Source organism: Sinocyclocheilus grahami, unplaced genomic scaffold (genome assembly GCF_001515645.1).
Source record: "Sinocyclocheilus grahami isolate Dianchi unplaced genomic scaffold, SAMN03320097.WGS_v1.1 scaffold1265.1, whole genome shotgun sequence".
NCBI lineage: Eukaryota > Metazoa > Chordata > Actinopteri > Cypriniformes > Cyprinidae > Sinocyclocheilus > Sinocyclocheilus grahami.
Genome location: NW_015506444.1, coordinates 257233 through 279906, shown reverse-complemented (window position 1 = coordinate 279906; position 22674 = coordinate 257233). Strand labels below are relative to the sequence as shown.

The 22674-nt window shown below is 36.5% G+C and overlaps 1 long non-coding RNA gene across 1 annotated transcript in view; it reads right to left on the bottom strand.

Annotated features, from left to right (window-relative positions):
• LOC107568634 (uncharacterized) overlaps nucleotides 1-22674 on the bottom strand; it is a 55471-nt gene that overhangs the window by 127 nt on the left and 32670 nt on the right. Inside the window, exons 3-5 of the long non-coding RNA XR_001606790.1 lie at nucleotides 16754-16830; nucleotides 7334-7386; nucleotides 5346-5442 (exon numbers count right to left, since the gene is read on the bottom strand). This is a non-coding gene — a long non-coding RNA (uncharacterized lncRNA). The remainder of the gene's footprint in view (nucleotides 1-5345; nucleotides 5443-7333; nucleotides 7387-16753; nucleotides 16831-22674) is intronic.

The following is a 22674-nucleotide window of genomic DNA, read 5'->3' as shown; positions in this document are numbered from 1 at the left end:
AAGCAGCCTGATATGGCCTCTATTAACAACAAATCTCCAGTGACATAGAACAGGATAAGAGACACACAGGCTTGTTAAGACTCTCAGATGAGGATTCGAAAGGACATTTTACTGCCAGGGTTCACTGTCTTTTTAGGAACAAGGTGTTATTTGCACTATGTGAGGTTTATTGGTGCAAACACCTCTAGGCTACGTAAGCACTTACAGTATACTTATGCAACCTTGATTTTACATGTCCTATAAAACATGCAGGATGCAGTTCGTAACGCAACTTGCATATTGCATTCTCAGCATTGCCACAAGAGGTGCTATAGAAAAACATAGCATTAGTCTTCAGGTGAGGTTTTACCATTTGACATTTACCATTTAATCATTTCAATAGGAATCTAGTATTGTGTGGTAGGCTATAACTATGAAATCAGTAGCAGTAGCAGTGGTGATTGCAAAACATCCACTACACAATATGTGCAAACATTTCCATGTCGTTAGCATTTATACTTAAGTAGCCTTGATTTCACACGTCATTGAGTTTTTAAAGCGTGTTAGAATGCGATTTGTAACGCAATGCAAGTATACTGCATTTTCAACATTGCCTCAAGAGGTGCTATAACAGGCATTAGTCTTCAGGTGAGGTCACATTTACCATTGTTTGGTAAATTTTCGCAGACAAAATCCAATAAATTCAAGTGGAATCCATGCAATTGTGAATTTAGAGTGATAGTGAAAGTTTAGCTTTTCCCAAATGTCAATTCGGTCACACCGATTCGCCACGTTGACCAAAAGAAAGCGTCTCGTTTTGAAAGCGCCGTCTGTGTTTGCAGTGCTTCATACATTACTACAAATTCTACTAAAAAAACAGTAGTTTGAAGTAGTCAACAGTTCGAAGAAAGCAAGTTTGCTCAAGTTTGATTTCAGATGTTGCTTTTTCAAAATGAGTCCAAAAAAAATCTAGCTATATTTAGAGTTTAATTTTTTTAAGATAAATTTAATAGAGGTTGTTTCTGCTATAGCAATTCAAAAATATCTAACAGGACACGTCTGCAATACCTCTCCAAAAACATTCACATCTGCATCTTCATATTTGCGTAGAGAATGTTTTAGGCTTAATAGATGAACCACAGCAAAGTGTAAAGACCTTTCTCAGACTCTGAACTTTCAGAAAGTGTCTGTAAAAAGCTCTACATGAATTCGTCTTGGCAATTCTACATAAATAATAGTCCCGGATTCATTAAAACTACCATTGTACACAGGGGCGCGGGAAGATGTTTTCGGTTGGGGGTGCTGTGTGTGTCTGTGTTGGGTGAAAGGGGGGCGGAGGGGAGGGGGGGTCACCTCATTTGACAACTCCACAAAGCACTACAAGTGCGTCGATATGAACACTTGTTTAAGTGGCATTGGAAATTTGACTGCATATCACATTTTTGAAATGATCGATAGTAGCTGATCAATCTGGGGGGTTGGGCTAGGTCCGCTAGGCTTACTTGTCTCCGTGCTCGTGCTGCAGCTGGAGCTGGTTCACTTACGTCGATGCTCATGCTTGGGCTGGTGTTGGATGCCTATTTTTGGAAAGTTTTTGCTGGGATGGGCATTTTAAAAAATCTGAAATTCGCTTTTGCGCCATTATCTCCTTGTATTAAAGTTAATCTTGTTTGCATTCTGTATAGTTCACGTCTGATACCACGCGCCAGCTTCACGTGTTCATGAGGATTAGGCTAATCATCCCATATAGAAAACATCACAAGTAAAATGAATCATGTTTATAAAGATAAACATGGGTTTGTTATAGCCCACTTACAATTTACATTTCAGAGATCATTACAAATAAATTATTAAATGCTAAAACTGAATAAATTTAAATGAACAAACTTGCCGTTGCATTTGCAACCATGTGAAAACAGGGGGTGCTGCAGCCCCCTCAGCACCCCTACTTCCCACGTCCCTGATTGTACACTGAGTTGGCTGAGTTGTTAGCCTGAAAGTTAGTGCAGCGACCAAGGTCAGGTGGCAGAGCTTTGTGCTGGGCCGACTTTGATCTTTTGTGTAGATCTTTGTGTTAACGGCTGCCAGCACATACTATTTGTTTGCTTTTTTGATTCCATGACAATCTCCTTTTATGAGTTTTCTCCCACTGTTGGTTGTAGATGTGCTTTACGTTGAACATTTAAACATACACATCCATGCACACAAACAGGTCAAGAGGTAGCTGATAAGCCCCAGTGGTGCGCATGGCCTCAGTATTGATCTGGCCCTGCCATAATCGTTTACCCAGCAGGCTCAGCTCCAGCAGCAAGGCCATCTCATGACCTTTGATACATAAGTCATGCGATCATTAGTTTCTGACTTCCCTGGACTGACTGAGTTCAAAGCTCTGGAGCTTTTTGCCAATACCTTACTGTTCACATGATGTGCACACTCTCAGCATTGATTTATACACACAAATACACACCTACATACAGTAAATCCTATCGACTGCATTAAAAAAGTAATACATCAAACCCACCCTGTCATTGATTTAGCTGATTTTATGATATATGGGAGATGCTATGTGTGTGTCTGTGATCATAAATGATGTTGTTGACAAACAATTGCGGAGTTATGTGATGACATCACTCAGGAATTGACGGCCTTCAAGTGGGAACGAAAATATCGTAATAATGAGTTCTGAGCACATGAATGATAAAGTAAAGACAAGTGCGAAACTCTGACTGCTAGATGATACATGAGTTGCGAGTTATGTTGATGTAAATCATAGTGGCAAACAAGTCTTTTGTGAATGATAATGAATGATTTTGCAAAGTTATTTTAATTTTCCAAGCTATCTCCAGAATTAAGTCGCTATTCATGAATGAGCTTGTAGAGCACAAACGTAAAGGTACAGTAATCCATTTCACAGTTTGTTTTATACTAAATGTTTTTTGTTTGTTTGTTTTTAAGTACCATGCATATCAGTGATAGAAATGAAAATTATATATAAATAAACAATGTAATAAAAATGGAAAACAAATCTGTATGTATACATATGTATATATATTCTTATTGAACATTTTTATTATATATATATGTATATGTGTGTATGTGCGTGTGTGTGTATTATAAAAATGTTCAATAAGACAAAATTACACTTAGATAAGTGTTATTTTAGTATTTGTTTGATAAACTATTATAGTATTTAATCATATTTTGTATTTATAGTATTTTATCATATGTAATCACATTTTAGTTAAAGTTTTTCATCTAATATGTATACTTTATTTAATTTTTTACTTTAATTCAATTAATTTAACATGATTTAAGGTTTAGTTTTAGTTAATAACAAGTTACCAACACTGACTTAAATTCAAGAAATAATCTATGAAAACGCTTCTTAATATCTTATTCATCTTGCCTCTCATATTTTAAGGAGTTATAGACTGAAAAGTAAGTCAAAACTAGTCATTAAAAACTCATTAAGAAGTCATTTTTGCTGTGTATGTATGCTTCAGGCTTAATAATACAACTTGAGATGAATTGCTGCGTGTGTATTTGATATTAGACTGTAAATGTAATGTCACTCACTTACCATTCTGTTGGGAAAATTCCTTCACCATCACCTGTCTGAGCATATCTGGATCTGCTATGATCACTATAGGCCGCCGGCCTATATAATAACTGACACACACACATGCAGAGAGAGAGAGAGAGCAAACAAACAAGATGAAATGAATAAATAACAGGGCACCAGTCAAATTTCAGGGGAATAGCAGGAGACAAAAGAACAAAGGACAAATACACACACAGATAAAGCAGCACATCTGTGCCTGCAGACCCCGTCTTCCCTTCATATCACTGACAGGGGTACAGACACGCATCATATGTGTGTGTGTCAAGGTCAGCTCAGGAAATAAATTTGATGAGGCTGCTGGGTAGCTCCTTTCCTGTAGTCACGCATGGTAGCTTTCACTGCTGAGATGTGGCGAGGTCGTACCGTCAAACTCTGTGAAATGGAGGATTGTGAGCACGTATGTATGTGCCCTTGCATGTGCCAGCATGAGACACCACCTTCCCCTCAAATGCAACTTCCTGTCATTTTCGGTTTCAACTTCACAGGAAATTGCAGAAACAAGCAGATAATTAAACACCTTTATTAGGCACCGATAATTGAACATGAAAGCTTTTAGGCATATATCTGAAGCCATTAATCTAGTTCATACAAGCCTTTGGACGCTCCTTTTTTCCAGCAGAAGGCTACGCTTAGGTTCATTACCGTGTCCAGTTGCTGTAAAGCACATTTAAGCCCAGCTGGGACTCAGCTGGAGGCAAACGCAGCCGAGACAGATCACTCTTATCATTTACTGTACTCTCTTTGCATGTGCCGGTGTCAGTTTGGTACTGTAAAACTCAGAGCAGAGCGCATAGGCTCTTCATATCATCTTGTGCTAATGAAATTGACATTGGCAGTCCACATGGCTCTAGGAGCAGGATGAGTTTAATTAAGCTTGCAGCTAAGTGACCTATAAAACACTGATCTCATTAGTATGTTTTGGTTTATCTATGCATCTGCGCCGGCGGTCTGTTCGCAAACCAAAAAGCTGTGTGAAAAAGTCTCTCACGTGCAATAAAGATTGATATATGCAAGAGAGACTAAAATATCACTCACACTGCAAAATACCATTATTAATCTAATTTTCCAGTAAAAAAAATAAAAATACATATATATCTAAAGATTTGGTAACACTTTAATGCAAAACATTAAATTCAATTTAATGGTTTAATGTTCAATTACAGTATTTAACAATAGGTATCATGAACTAACAATGAACAATACTAACACAACTATACTACAGCATTTATTTATCTTACGTAATACCTCTTTAACACCTCAGATTATATAAATCAACATTAGTTTATGTATTATGTACAAACAATGAACAATATTTATAAATTAACATTATCCAGGATTATTATCTGCTGTAATATAAATTGTTTTGCTAGATGAGTTAGATGAGTATGTAAGCCCATTTCTGCCACAGTTGAGTAAAAAATATGATTCTGTAAGTCATAATGGGAAACTTTCTCTGTTTTTCATTATGAAATACATAGTCATTATAATGTAAAAGTTCCTTACTATTGAGATTTTATATAATTCAAGAAATAATCTATGAAAACGCTTCTTAATATCTTATTCATCTTGCCTCTCATATTTTAAGGAGTTATAGACTGAAAAGTAAGTCAAAACTAGTCATTAAAAACTCATTAAGAAGTCATTTTTGCTGTGTATGTATGCTTCAGGCTTAATAATACAACTTGAGATGAATTGCTGCGTGTGTATTTGATATTAGACTGTAAATGTAATGTCACTCACTTACCATTCTGTTGGGAAACTTATTGAATTCCTTCACCATCACCTGTCTGAGCATATCTGGATCTGCTATGATCACTATAGGCCGCCGGCCTATATAATAACTGACACACACACACATGCAGAGAGAGAGAGAGAGCAAACAAACAAGATGAAATGAATAAATAACAGGGCACCAGTCAAATTTCAGGGGAATAGCAGGAGACAAAAGAACAAAGGACAAATACACACACCGATAAAGCAGCACATCTGTGCCTGCAGACCCCGTCTTCCCTTCATATCACTGACAGGGGTACAGACACGCATCATATGTGTGTGTGTCAAGGTCAGCTCAGGAAAGAAATTTTTATTATTATGATACAGTAAGACATTATTATGTGAAAGTTTCTCATTTATATGAGACACTGTATAATACTAAACAGAAAGTATCTTGTAATAATGAGAAACTTTCTCATAATAATATTATGGTAGCACTTTATTTTAGTCCTATTCCGCATGTACATACTATGTACTTGCTATAGTAATTAAATATGTATATTTTATAATATTTTAAAACATCTATATGACTTAACTAACTCATGATAAAGCTTATCATCACTATGATAGTTTGTCATTATGAGAAACTATACTAATAATATGAAAAAGATAATACTATTATTATAATTATTAGTTTCTCATTTTTACAAGATGCTATACTACTAATATTATTTTGACATGAACTCATAAGTTTTACTATATCATACTATATTGAGAATTTCTCTAAATATAATGATACAAAGTTATTTTTATGACTTGCAGAATATTTTTTACTCAGCTGTGGCAGAAAAGGGCTTCCATATCAGAATGTAGACTCAATGACATGCAATCTCTTTAAAATGTATTTAGACACTTAATTCACACCTAAAAACATCTGGAAACCACTGCATTACACTGTCAGCCATTGAAAAGCCCATATCGGTTGACCACTATACCAAATGGCCTCTTTCACTGGGCTATCTCACTCATGCGTTCTGGTTAGAAGCCATTTCTAGATATTTTCAAACCATATCTGAAGGATGTTTTTGGGAAGAGCAAAAGAAAAAAAATCACACCTTCGTGAGCAAACCTTCTGCACATGTTATATTGAGCATGTGCAGAAGCGTCTGAACTTATATGACTGATGTCTTGTACTTTGGGAACCGACAAGGGTTTTAAGGAGCATGCAGAGCACTCATATGTATTTCAAAGCCCTTTGATTTCAGTGAGAAGCTCAGCCTCTTGGATTACTCTAACTGAAAGATGTCGTAATGTCTCCTGACATATATCCACACGACTCTGAATTAGATCCCCTTTTCCGGTCCCGACACCCAATACAGAACCCCCGGATCCCATTAAACACACATATGCACACACACACAAGCAGACAAAACCAGCGTCATTCTGATTCTCTTCCCCTCTATTCTGCTCATATTAAACACAGGAAGCCCAGTGCCACTCGCTGCTTTGATCTCCCTCGAGGAGAAGTCGGCCTCTCAGAAGCAGGCATATTAAAACACAATGTCTGGCTAGCGACCGACTAAATTAGAGGACACTGGGCACTCTGTGAGAGGCTCATGCTGTCTGAATATGAATGACAGGACCGTGAACAAGGGCCTCGTGTGTGATGGGTGTTACACACAGATGCTCTCGTATTAAAATAATTCTATAAATGTGGAAATGACTAAAGCAATCATGTAGGGCACTTTTCATCAGAAACATAATCAGAAAAAAAATCATTTCTATTACACAGGGGGTAATGAGAAGTCGTTCATGTTTCACTTGGCAAAACAAATAGGTTTCGCATATTTGTGTTTATTAATGCCTTTGACAAAAGCTTTCCCAGATAATAAAAAATGGTTTCTTTCAGACATCAATCTCAGATTTTTTTTTCAACAAAGAAACAACATAAATTTAATCCAATTTATTCATTTGATTGACGCTTTAATAACAGTAAGAGTAAAATCCAAGGAGACTCACCCACAAATTCATCCGTATTTCTTTATTAGGTCAGATTGTGCCTTAAAGAAACCCTGTGCAAGAGCAGAAAACCCACATATCAGTATGAAAGCATATTAGAGAACATTGTGAACACATGACACATGTGGTCAGATTTATTTTAGAGACTGCCAAAGTATCACATCATCTACAACAATCAGATTTAAAGGGATAGTTCACCAAAAAATGAAAATTCTGTCATTAATTACTCACCCTCATGTCGTTCCAAATCCGTAAGACCTTCGTTCATCTTCGGAACACAAATAAGATATTTTTGATGAAATCCGAGAGCTTTCTGACCCTGCATAGCCAGCAATGTAACTGACACTTACAAGGCCCAGAAAGGTAGTAAAGACATTGTTATAATAGTCCAAGTGACATCAGTGGTTCAACCGTAATTTTATGAAGCTACAAGAATACTTTTTGTCCCTGTCAGTCTTCCACACGCATTCATGACAGTACCACACAGTTGTGTTGCTGTCTATTGAGGGTCAGAAAGCTCTCGGATTTAATCAAAAACATCTTAATTTGTGTTCCAAAGATGATGAAGGTCTTATGGGTTTGGAATGACATGAGGGTGAGTAATTAATGACAGAATTCATTTTTGGGTGAACTATCCCTTTAATAGTGAAATGCCACACAACTTCACACAACTTCAAGAAATAATTTTATGTATTTATTATTTTAATACTGGCAACACTTTTTTTACACATTCTATGTGATATATATTCTGCTGCAAATATTTGCAGCATGCTAATACTTTATTAGAAAATTAAACAATTGAGAGAAATGTGAAATCAGAAAGATACACTATATGAACAAAAGTATTGGGACACCTGACCATTACACCAACAGGGACTTAAGTGACATTGCATTCAAATACATAGACATTAATATGAAGTTTGATCCCCCTTTGCAGCTACACCAGCTTTCACTCCTCTAGGAAGGTTTTCCACAAAATTAAGTGTTTCTGTGGGAATTTTGAGCATTTGTGGGGTCAGGCACTGATGTTGGATGAGTAGGCCAAGCTTGCAATCTCCATCCCAGTTCATCCCAGAGGTGTTCAACGGGGTTGAGATCAGAGCTCTGTGTGAGCCAGTCAAGTTATTTCACACCAAACTCATCCAATCATGCCTTTATAGATCTTGCTTTGTGCACTGGGGCACAGTCAGGACCTTCCCTAAACTGTTACCACAAAATTGGAAGCATATCATTGTCCAAAATGTCTGTATGCTGAAGCATTAAGATTTCCCTTCACTTCATCCCTCTTTTACGCACCATGCACCTCAGCACTCGGTGACCCCGCTCTGTGACTTTACATAGTCTTCTGCTTTATGGCTGAATTGCTGCAGTTTCTAAATGCTTCCATTTTTCAATAATACCACTTACAGTTATCTGTGGAATATCTATCAGGGATGAAATTACACAAACGGAGTGGTTTCCTATCATAGTACCATGTTTAAATTCACTGAGGTCTTAACCACAAATATTTTTTCCACAAATGTTTGTAAATGCATACTACTTGATTTTATACATCTGTGGGTGTAGTTTAAGATCTTATGCAGAATATTATTATTTTTACTACAATTACAGGCAACTTATTTTTCTGCCACAGTTTTTTTAATTGATGCTTTTCAAATACTGTGGAATAAAACATTCTAATAATCTGAGTAGGAGAGATCTGATTTGTTAAACTTGCATCCGTTGTTCTCAGTGGGTGGGCACTTTCTCCAAGATTAGCACATTCACAAACATTTGCACAGCTTTGCCATCATGTAGTTTAAAGCAATTATTTATTTCAGCTCGATCTTTTCTTGGATACCACCATCTGTCTTGTCTGACTACCCTGCACAATATAGATCAATCACTATGACTCCTAAAGAGGCGCTTACTATGTGAACACGGGTTACTGCAGGTGCGGCATCACACTTATCTACCAGTAGGGGTCAGCACAGAGCAAAAACACCGACTGCGCTTGGCTCTCTCGAGGTATATGGGCTCTCGGGAGGTTTATTGAGGTCTACTGAGAATATTATCCTAAAATATCCATAACCATAACACAATAACAAGAATATTATCATATCCCTATTTAGAATCGAAGAACATATTAAACTTTGCACATAAGGCTGCTGAGATTGCATTGTTTGAGGCTGGTGGGATACAGTTAAGAAGTTACACAACAAAGCAAACAACGAACACATCAAGTACTGACTGTAAAACGCACACACACACACACACACACACACACAAAGAGCTCTAGTTTGGTATGCATGGCAGCCGGTGGCTCTGCTGTCTCTACTAATGAAGGAGTCGACAGTGCTGGCACCAAACCACCTGCCCTCCCTTCTTCATCCCACCATTCCTGCAGTCTCCCTGGTGGGCATTAGGCATAGACGTATGTGTGTGTGTGTGTGTGTTCCTCAGTGAGCATTAAGCAGTGGGGTGTGCGCCCTTCCGTCCTGATGTCCTCTCCTTCAGCCTTTTATTACTGTTCTGTCACACGGAAGAGGCTGTGTGTGCATCAGACAGTGCTGTAGTGAAGTTTAATAGGAGGCTCAATTCAAACAAATGAGTTGCTCCTGCCTTTGGCTTCACTGGGGATTCATCTCGGATGGATACGATCAATAACGCCTGGTCTGACTGAAACGGACAGTCAGCGATTCCATTGGAATTCTCTTAAAAAGATTAGCCACTTCCAGTTGTTTTCTAGCACATATATGACCTTCGACATCGTACTGCTTCTCTTTGTCTCGGTCGCTAATAATCTCTCATGTCACTCAGAGTCATGCAGGCAGACGTTCAGTGCGTGACTGAGAGGATGTGGAGGAAGGTATGGGAGATGCACTTTTAAAGATAGACTATTCTATTCTATTCCGTTCCGTTCTACACTTTTAAATAAAGGTGCATCGTGAAGCAATTTCGCCACAAAGAACCTTTTGTGAAGAAAGAAGGTTCTAAAGGTTATAAAAAGGCAAGAAAGAGATGGTTCTTTAAAGAACCTTTGACTGAATGGTTCTTTGTGGAACCAAAAATGCTTTTTCTTTGGCATCAGTGTGAAGAACCTTTTAAGCGCCTACTCTATTCTATCTTTTGGGGGGACTTTCAAAAAATGCCTTTCTTTGATTTTTACGTTTACATGTGGGTAAATCTGAAATACACTGGGAAAAAAACTGGTTTAGAAACAAATGTTTAAAAAACACAGCAAGTAATTCATTAAATTAAATGTAAGATTTTGAAGTAGAAACATTGAAATAGCATTTTCATTTTGTTTTATGTACATTTTAGAAAAATTAGTTTTTACAGTGTAATGATTCCATTAGGACCGATGCTGATTGGTCATCGGTAGTCTCTTCAAATTAGATTAATTTATGTAGACTTTGAGATCACGTATTCTGTCTGTCCAAAAGTAATAGTAATTTGTTTAGAGATATTACTCAGAAACAAAGCCAAATATACAATTCTGTTTGAGTATCTAGCTACCATAGGAGTCTTAAATAAAACTCAACATGTCTTTCAATGATTCAGTGCCACAAACCTGGCAAACCAAGTAATTATTTCTTCCCCAAAGGCACTAAATGCAACAGATCAGTTTCAAGAACCAAAAAACCTGTGCACCCATACTAAAACATGCAACCTAATTGGATTTTGCAATTCTTACCAGTTTTGTTTGCAAAATGCATCAGATGTCATTTAGTTTTTAATGAGCATTTTGCTTCTCTCTGACCCTTAGTATTAAACAGACTGTTTTAGGGGAAAAAAACAAAAGAGACATTGATGCTTTTATTCATCAAGGATGCATGAATTCAATTAAAGTGCAGTAAAGACATTTATAATATTACAAATATTTCCATTTCAAATAAATGTTGCTATTTACCAAAAAATCCAGAAAATTTCCATAAATTAAAATGATTTCTGAAGGATCATGTTGCACTGGAGAGGAATAAATTATATTTTAAAATATATTAAAATAGAAAACAGTTCTTTTAAACTGTAAAAATATTTCACAATATGACTGTATTTTTAATCCAATATATGCAGGCTAGGTCAGGTGAGAATATGAGACTGCTTTTAAAAAATGCCTTGAGTTAATGTGGGCGGTCTTCTGTTAGTATATTTATAACCAGGGCCTAAAATTAACACTCGCCAAGCGCCAAATGTGAGTAAAAATCAGCGTTGGCGAGTCCATGTAACAGTGTCAGTTGCCAGTTGGAGGATGCTGGCAAAAATACAAACTTTTACGAATTATAACAATGCAATGAAGTGAAAACGACAGCCAGGTTTTAAAGAGATTCGCTGTTTCTGACATAAGCGAATAAAATAATATTTTCCGAAGACAAGATCATCGTGATTAGCTGTTCTGTCATAAGCGACAAGAGCGAATCAAATAATAGGATACAAACGGACTGATAAGGTCAGAGCAGTGTGATGGCCAGCTTGCCCCTAGACACGGTTCGAATAACTTTTACCTGAGAAGATTTTTCTGCTTCATTTCGGAAGATTAACCTTTCCCTTCTTTATTCTTCATAACACGAGAATGCGGCGACACATACCTGGGGTTACGCCGCCTAAACGGTGCAGTGAAGTATAGTTTGAAAGGCTGCGTGTTCGGCTGTACACATACACCGAGCCGTTTCAGACAGCTCACCAGTAGCGCTTCAACGCACGAAAAAACACACAATCATGTCAAAATGCACGGTTTTGGCGAGTTACCTTGTAATCGTAGTCTTAAATGAGTTATAAAGTCTTAAATGACCGTAAAGAGTTGGGAGAAAATCGGGTATGTCAGATCCTCATCATATGCATCAGGTTTTAAAGTGAAACCTGCTGAAGTCTGTCATTGATGTAAATCAAAGAACAAAAGAAAAAGAGAAATCCTTGGACTGTTCTAGTCCCTGATTAACTTTTGTAGCTTGAATAAAGATTAATATGCATTTATGCATATATAATATAGTTTATGTGAAGATTGTTTTAAAATCACTTAAATTAAAAGTTGTTATATATTTCAGAGCCTATTAAATGTTAAAAATAATGTTGAATGGCTATAATTAATAGGTACAATTGAGGGGAAAATGCACCAGCAGGACAAATTAAAAACATTGTAAATATGTTTAGTCATTGTAGTAGTAATAACAGCCTGTTTTTGCAAAAAGAGTTTCATGGCCGGTAAAAAACTAATTTGGCCGGTAAATTTGATCATGTGGCAGGTGTGGCAAAAAGTTAGTTTTAGGCCCTGTTTATAACCTTTGACAATGACCTGTTTTTGTACCATAGATAAAGTAAATAGTCTTGACACACTTGGCAGGCAGCTTTACATTGTTAACATTAAAGTCAGTCTTCATACTGTAGCTCTTTTTATTTCAAACTACCATGACAAATCCTGTTTTCCAGATACGTCCCCTATGTATAAACGGAAAGCAAGTATGTGCGTGTGCGCTGGCAACAGAGAGAAAGAGAGAGAGGAACTGCATCTAGGTTGTTTAGGATCTTAAATGGACCAAATCTCATGTCTGTGAGTGTTGTATTTGGTAATGAAGTGTGTCTGATAATGTGCTGCTGTGGGTTGCAAGAGATTCTGTCGTCTAGTCTCTAAATGTGACTCAATCTGCCCCATATCCCAAACGCTCTTTGTACATCACTTCCTGTTACCCATGATCCTCAATCACACCCTGGCTTCTCTATTCTTTCTTGTACCTTCAAATCACTCCAAATATATATTTATCGTTTCATCTCTGTCTTCCATTTCCTTCTCTTAAAGGGGTCATATGATGTTGCTAAAAAGAACATTATTGTGTGTATTTGGTGAAATGAAATGTGTTTATGCGGTTTAAGGTTAAAAAAACACATTATTTTCCACATACTGTACATTATTGTTTCTCCTCTATGCCCCGCCTTTCTGAAACGCGTCGATTTTTACAAAGCTCATCGGTCTGAAAAGCGAGGTGTGCTGTGATTGGCCAGCTATCCAGTGCATTATGATTGGCCGAATACCTCAAGCGTGTGACGGAAATGTTACGCTTGTTAACTTATACTGTCTTTTTACGCGTTGCGTTGCATCGCGCCGCGTAAACATAAAACCATGTCTGCATTTGTGATCGGAGAAATGACAAACAACAAGTCCTACTCTACACTGCCCAGAACTCGCGTTTGAATCATCAGTGGCAAATTCTTTAAATATAAGAAACGTACTTACAGTCTGTGAGTCAGAACAGCCGGCATTGTAGTCTACTCTCCCAGGATCAGGAAACAGTCCTCCATAAAATGTGCTGCACACATCTGAATATTTGGGTTGAAGTGTGCTGGAACAGTGTTGTAAATACAACTTAACCACTGATTTCCAGTCGTGTCCATTTTTGGAAGGCCAAACAAAGTAGTTTTGCTTTCACAACGAAACACAGCGTCACACACGGCGGCCTAGAGTGAGCAGAGGCCGGGGGCTAGAGTGAGGAACGGCCAGAGGGCTAGAGTGAACGGAGGCCGGTGGGCTTGAGAATGGAGCGGCCGGCGGATTCGACGAAGGAGTGGCCGGCGGGCTTATGCAAATCTTCCCACATCGTGACATAGACATGTGGGGGCGTGTTAGCCGTTTTAGGTAGGCGTGGCTGACTCTTAACTTTTATAAAGAATATCTCTTTGGATTTGAGACTTTATTCTTTGCAACTTTACAGATCTTCTTTATGCACCAAGAGCTTGTAACACTCCAAAGAGAAAGGAAAAATTTAAATCGCATCATATGACCCCTTTAAGACTATATTCAGGGTACAACTGTATTACGTCCCACTGTAAAGTATTGTTCAAATGTTTTGAGTCAGTCAATTTTTATATACTTTTTATTTAGCAACGATGCAATAAATTGATCAAAAGTGACAGTAAAAACATTTAAAATCTTACAAAATATGACTTTTTTAGTAAATTCTGTTATTTTTAATGTTCTATTCATCAAAGAATCCACTGTTTTCAGCATTGACAATAATCAGAAATGTTTCTTGAGCATCTAATCAGCATATTAGGATGATTTCTGAAGGATCATGTGACACTGAAGACTGGAATAATGACTGCTGGAAATTCAGCTTTGCTATTACTGGAATAAGTTGTTATAAAATATGAAATAAATGCATCCTTGGCAAGCATAAGAGACTTCTTTCAACAAAGTTTCCAATTAGTCATTAGTCCTCATTTATTCTTGATCAGTCTGGGTCATTTTTACCAAAAAAGTAAAAAGTACATGCATATGCATTTTTGTATGAATATATTCATGAATTAATTCATTTATTCATATGATATATTATAAAAATTTAATTTTATATGAAATTTTGTAGTCTCCAATTAGGATCTGATACATAATGAACACAAAACTTGATTGTACTGTAAACTAACGTACACAAAACTGGAAACAGACTTTTCAAAACTAGAACTTTATGCAACTTCTGGGTTTTTTTTGGTTCACTCGTCATCAATCCTAAACACAGACTTTGCTAACGTAGCCTACACCTTACTTTCCTTCTCCTTTCTCTCTTTCAATATCTCTCTTTCCTCTTTTGCATTCTCACTGAATTTCTAACTTGAAATGCAGTCACCTGCCACTTGAGAGGGGGTTGCGTCTGCGTCTCTAGTGCCAGTAACACAAAATGTGCATACAGTCACACACACAGACCTACAGGATTTAGCTGAGAGGCTGGCCTGTGGAAGTGGGTCAGAGGATTCTGCTAGAGTAATGCTCTGGAGACCACTGTTTGTGAGTCTGAGTCTGCTGACGTGTGCACAAATCTACACACACGCTAATACGCACAGACAAAGGCTGCACAACAGCATACAAAAACCCACACACTAAAAAAAGCACATACCTTTAGTTCACCTGGGGAGCTTCATCTAGACACGCAGTAATTATGCATGCATGCATATTCATTTACGCCTTTCACACTTCCATCTAATAACATCTAATCACAACGAGGAAGACATGAACTGAGATGAAAAATATGGAGAAAAGGAAACAGACAGGCAGATCGAGAGGGAGAGAAGGAAGAGGGAGCCCTGTCATAAGCGGGTGATAGAAAGACAGAATGAAAAGAGTGTTTCGACAACAACATGCTGCCCAGTCAACCATTACTGTCCGACAGTAACATATTGATCTGAGAATCTATTCAGCACCAGAACAGCACAAGAGTTGGAATCAAAGCTTTATTTAAAATAAGCCAGTGTGCTGGTTGGGGAATTTCATTAAAACTTTTTTCAAAAATCTAAAGGAAAAATATACATTTATTTTTATTTTGTTAATTTGATTTAATTTTTGTATTTTATTTTCATAAAAAAATATTATAAAAATAATTTTTGTATGATAAAAAACCTAATTGAATTTTTTTTCTTTTTAATCATTTTAAAACAATTACCACTTATTGTTATATACAGTAAAAATACTGATTTAAAAAAATAAAATCAGCATGAAGGTAGTAAAAAAAGGTTCTGTGGTGTATACTCTCAATAGTCTAGTAAAAATTTGCACTATTAAAATTTTTTTCATTACCAATAATAATAATGAAATTTAAAAAAAAATGTACTGGTAATTGTCTGCCAGGATATTATCCAGTAATTTTACAGTCATTTATGTTAATCCTAATACACAATGCAATGGAGTGCATAATTCAAAATACAGGTAAAAATAAATTCTGAAAATAACTTATTAATAAAGCACATTGTGCCCTATTTTTTTTACAGTAAAAAAAAGCAAAAAGTTGAATTTTTTTTTTACATGCATTTCAAACCATCATATTTTTATTGATACGTCCCCCTTTAATGATCCATAAATATCCAAATTTTCTTGTGTTCTTTTGATTTTTATTGTAGGGTGAAATATGAGCCAAACTTGTTATTTTATGGCATTCATCATTACTGGTTGCTGGATGAATCTAGGCATTTCATATTCACAAATGAAAGTCCATTTTATACTCTCACTGGAATCGAACAGCCCTACAGCAAAGAAAATTTGGCCTTTATTTCCTATAATCCACATCAAATCATTATCATTAAACTACAGACTGGTAGAAATGAGAGTCCTCAAGGTAGCTGTTGATTTGCTACATTATAGCTTGGGACTGAGATTAAACTTAAAAAAAAAAAAACAGAGAAGGAATTAAAAGTATTCATTTTGCAATATTAAACCCACCCACTCTCCCCGTCCGTCTTTTATATTATCGTCGTAAAAGTACGCCATTCAGCACAGAGGGTAATCTGTTTGGAAATCACATGGCATTAGATGTCATTAGCGGTGAGTCATCTTTAATGAACACATCTAATGAAGTAAGGCTCACTGAGAGAAATAGCTTCGGGAGGGCGGTACAAGGTGTGGATGTGTGAGAAAGTGAGCGAATGCGTTTTGTGTTTCATTACGAAGTAAATAAAATATCTTACGTCTCGAAACATCATGAGGTTCCCAAAAAATGGAGAGGGCTTTGGGTGCTTGATGCCACATCGTTCCAAGACTATTCCTATTAAAACAAAGACAAAGAGGTTCAGTGAAAACATCCTTAGTTTGGAGTCAGTGTGTCTGAGCATTATTAGAAAGACATGTATGAAAGTGATAAGAGAATAAATAGTGAAAAATAAAATCATTAGAAAAAAAGGGAGACATTATGCTGCAAACAAATAGGCAGGTAAAGGGAAAATATATATTAATATAAATCAAATTAAAAAAAAACTATTTTTTTTAAATATTATTATATAAAAAGCAATAAATGTAAATATTTATTTATAAAATTCTAATATTATTTAATATAAAATAATATTATAGTGCTGTGTAGTCTCTCAATTAATAGGAAAGTCTTAGAAACTGCATGTATAATAAAAAAAAAATTAAAAAAAACACAATTCGTTGTGATTAAATGACAGACAAAAGCAATTCTAGGGGCCATTGTTTAAATTGCTTGACCCGGGACAACATTAGGGCCCATTGTGGGCTTCCTTTGTCACAGGGTCTAGTACAACGTTTCCAGTTGTCCCCCCTGATGACAACCCTGTGCTTATTGTAGACGGGGATGTAAGTGACGGTATCGGAGAGCACTGGGAAGTGCTGCATTTCCTCAGAGTATGGAAAAGGGGACCTGCATTATGCTTGAGGATTTCATCTGCTGACACACCAGCGCTTCGACCACTTTTAACTTTGAAGTGAGCCGTGGGAGATGACGAGACGTTATTCACTCAAAGAGTGGTGTTTAACTTCTAGGGGACAAAAATGCAATGTCTTAATCCACCAGAGAAAGAGAACAGCGAGTACTTTATTCAAATGTGTGCAAATATTCGCTAACACTGGTGTACCGAAACCCATTTGCAAGTTAAGAAACACATTTCTGGGTGTTTATTCCACTATGGGCACTTTAATGTCCCAGGAGTTGATTTTTATTCAAACTTTTTGTTATATAAAGATCACATTAAACTAGTGGTTCTCAATCAAGGGGCCTGGGGCTTACTGGAGGACCTTAGTATACTTCCAAGGGGGGCCTCAAGATGACTTCAAATGAGACAAGACAACCATTAAAATAAGGTGAAACTATTTAGCTTAAAAAAAAGATGTAGCTTATTTTAACAAATGCTTTTTATTGAAGCACCAGGATTCCCAAGGTCTGGATAAAAATGAGGAAAAAATATTTGTTAAAAAAAAAAATCTATCTACCATGGCTTTATTTTTACTGTTTTTCAAACGTCTTTTATGCACAGATTTAACCTTTGTCCCCTATGGAGGACCAAACCTGCAGAAATGATAGATAGATAGATAGATAGATAGATAGATAGATAGATAGATAGATAAAGGAATTAATGATTTGATGAAACAAATTCATTTGTAATAGATTTTAATCCTGAATTTATTTTTATTGCCTTTTTCTTTATTTATTACTTTCTATATTTATTTTTACATTTATTTGTATTATTTTTTACTTCTCTTTACTTATTCTTTAATTTTTTTATTATTAATTTTTTTTATTTTATTACTCATTCTTTCATCTTTTATTTATTCTTTTATATTAATTTTTTTATGCATTCATTTATTAGGTAAAATATTTTGTAATATTTGACTTAAACAAAGCATTTTCAATATTTCCTTTTATGAAAATTATTTATATCAGTTTTACACAATTCTGACCGTACATTATTTGTGTACAATAATGTGCAACCAACAATTTAGCAACAACAGAGCCTTAATAATTATTTAAAGATAAAATTTTAGCTCAACTATTTAAAAATGAGTGTACTTGGTTACAATTGCAACAAGTGGCAAAATATCATTTAATTTAATATTCAATTAAAAAAAAGGTTTTTTATTTACATTTTTTTTTTATTTTACACCGCTTCTATTCCAAAAAATGTTGATTTCCACCACAAAATAAATTCTGATTTGAGATGTTGAAATTAAGGACATTTTCATGACAGTTCAAACAAAACAACTTAAACTAGTGAGGGTTTATTCTCTAAAATTCCAGTGCCAAAAACCTGCATAGTTGAAGAAACACCCTTGTATGTTTTTTCCAATCATGTTTGGCTGGAAATATCAAACTCTTACTTCAGCATTGTGGCGAGAAGTAACTGCCACCCATCTTCCTCAGAAATAAAAAAAAGTACTGTAACCAAAAAATTCTGACATCCATCTCCTTCATAATCTTCAGCTCGGCAGGAGTTCATTACCATATTAACTGTCAGATTAGAGAGTGGGTCTTAACACATGCTGTAAAAAAAGAGCTGGAATGATAACTCATTTTATGACACGCTCTTAATTACACAGAAGCACGTCGCATCCTAACACGCTCGTCCGGTGTTGAAAGACGACGAATCCCCAGTCCAATCTGTCCGTGTCCAGATTCAAAACCATTTCTCACTTCAGCACAAATATATTCACCACGAGTCGTCAGACAAATATCCCCCAGTCTTTCAACTCATTACTGGTTAAGTGAACACAGAATTAATGTGAAACACATCCACAGCACTCAGCAGGGTGAGATCAGGTTTAGCCCTAATAGTTGTGGGAAAGTCTTTCAGCAAAACAGGACCAAAGTTGATTTGTCCTTCATAACATGCAGTTTGGAACATTAACAACAGCTTGTTCCAGTTTTGCTGGAGTTCAATCAAAAATCTCTTTAGGGAACACCAGAATGAATGTGTTGCTCAAAGAGCAGGTGTTACTGAAGTGTGTCACAACTCATATGAAGCAGAATGTATTTCCAAATTTTGAAGGCAGAAAAGTTCAAAAGCAGCCAAAACTGATCAATAAAGTGACTCACATGTGAAAAGTCAATCACACGTGAAGCACAAAAGAAAGTCCATTTCAAAAGGATATTCTAATAGAGCATGTTGTTAGGCTAATACACTGCTCTAATAAGAACAACAAACATATAGAACACACAAATATTAGAATTGTGAATCCATCTTGTTAGTCATTTTAATTTACTTACAAATTGTAAATTTACTGTAAAAGTTAAATTTAACGTAATTTAAGCCTCACATGAACAGTCAATTTTTTATATCAGTTACTGTACTGAAATGAGATCACATTTATGGCGTATGTGCTTGACAAATGTGACCTATATAGGGTGCAAACTTGACAATGTGACAAGCTATAATGTTGCATTCATGTCAGAAACGTGTCTGTAATACCTTAGACGCTGTCTCTGTCGGAAACCTATTATGTTTTGGAACAGAGCCCATGTTTGTGCTTCTAATTTTTCACAACAGCACCTAAACGGTACGGTGTAAACAGACTTAAACGTAACTTTTTTTTGTTATTCTTCCTTGCTAATATACACTTCCCCCCCACACAAGTTCACTTATGAATGTACATTTTTTTGCACCAAAAACAAAATTTGACCAGTTTTACATTTTCTGACTCTTAAAGGTGACATATCATGAAAATCTGACTTTTCCAGGTTTTAAGTGCTATAATCAGGTCCCTGGTGCATCTACAAACCAAGAAAACGTGAAAAAGATTAACCCAATCACTTTGTTTTGGTAAGCCTTTTTCTGCAAGCCTCTGAGAAACCAGCACGCCTTGGTGACGTGGCAAAGGGATCTCATTATAATATTACATGCTGTGACAGCCGCTTTCTGTCCGTGTGCTTCGGTTGTGTGCACTCAGAAAACCGTATATCAGAAGTTTAAACTCATATGGTTTAAAACGCAGGATTTCAGCACGATAAACATGACAATCAGAACCAAAACAGATGTTTTCAGCAGATACGAGCTTTAAAGGCACAGCTCTATTCTGGAAAAGACATTGTCATTTAAAGACACAGGCCCGAAAAACAGCGTGTTTTCACCTATAGGTGCAAAAATGATAGCATTTTTTTAACTTGGATTTCATTAACTAGCTGCGTAACAAGAACATGACCAATTTAAGTTTATAGGACAACTAAACTATCAATTTAAACACAAATGTACCGTCAACTACAGACGTTGCATCCATCGATTCCGCCATGTTTCTCATTGACATGCCCCCAACTCGGAAACTCTGGGCTTAAAGAAAATTTCGAGTTACCCACTCTTAGTAACGACTTTGTGGTGGCATTCATGTGCGTTCAACTCGTAAATACGATCTATCTGACATAACTTGAACGCACCATTACTGCCCCTTAATCTGTAAGAGTTTCCACCCACAGCGCCGTCATTTTGATTTCGCAAGCGACAACGGTGTCCCAGTTCTAATGCCATGGCGAAAGTTTAAGCAAAACATGCTAACTGTTCTGTCTTTGGCTGCACAGACGAGCACAGAACACTATTTAGAGTCCCAGCCTCAGAGGAGACAAGAGAGCAGTGGATTTATTGATTTATTTAGGCTACTGTATATTACTGCTGCCACACAGATCTAAAATAAACAAGCTATTTATTTCCCAGCTGTTTACCTTCACAGACATATCCGACTGTTTTTTGTAACTCGTATGTTTTTAACTTAAACTTAGTACTCACATGCTGTGACAGCAGCTTTCTGTCCATGTGCTTCGGATGTGTGCGTTCAGAAAACCTCATATCTGAAGATTAAACTCATATGGTTTAAAACGCATGATTTCAGCACGATAAACATGACAATCAGAACCAAAACAGATGTTTTCAGCAGATACGAGCTTTAAAGGCACAGCTCTATTCTGGAAAAGACATTGTCATTTAAAGACACAGGCCCGAAAAAGAGCGTGTTTCTGCTTCCACTCAAAATAGGTATTTTCAAAATTATATAATAAATGATCTGTGGAGTATTTTCAGCTGAAACTTCACAGACACATTCTGGGGACACCACAGACTTGTATTACATATTGTAAAAAGGGGCATAATATGTCACCTTTAATTTAGATGAATTTAAGAAGTTGTTTTTGCAACTGTGCCTTTTAAAGGGCAAGTTCACCAAATTTCATAATTGTCATAATTTAACATAACTGTTCCAAAGCTGTATTTTTCTGTGGAACACAAAGAATGATATTTTTCAGAAACAACACTGGACCCCACTGACTTTCATGGTACAGAAAAAAATAAAGATTTTTCAAAATCTTCCACACAAAAGAAAAAAGTCAAGCAGGTTCGAAATGACATGAGGACGAATAAATTATGATTTAAAGGGATAGTTGTTCAAGTTTTTCCAAACCAGCATGAATTTCCTCCTCCTTCTGAACAAGAAGAACATAATAACCAAACAGTTGCTCTGGTAGCCATTGACTTCCATAGTATTTTTCCATACTATAGAAGTCAATGGCTACCAGCAACTGTTGGGTTGCCAACATTCTTCATAATATCATCTTTCGTGTTAAACAGAAGGAAGAAACTTATACAGGTTTGGAACAACTTGAGGGTGAGTAAATTGGCAATTTTCATTTTAAAGGGGTCCTATTATGCTCTTTTACAAAGTCTTAATTTTGTTTTGGGGTGTACTAGAACATGCTCTCATGCTTGGTGGTTCGAAAAACGCATTATTTTTCACATAATTTACGTTATTAAAATACCTTTCTCCCCATCCTGGCACAAACGGCTCGATTAGTTCCGGCTTTGATGAAGGTCCGCCTTCCGAAAAACAAAATGTGTTGTGATTGGCTAGCTGTCCCAGTGCGTTGTGATTGGCGAACAGCTTAGACGGTGTTTCAGTACTGCCACGCCCCTTGCTCCGTCTTTCAACAAAAGCTTTTGGCGAATCCGGCACTGTACTCCCTCGTGTTGTGGAAGCTGTCCTCAGTAAAATGCGCAGCACACAATAGCAAATTGGGGTTATAATGCTCAGGAACAGAGTTAAAAACTAAATTGCAACCCCTGTTTCCTGACATCATCTGCTTTTGGAAGCCCAACCAAAGCCGTTTGGGCATGGAGGTGAA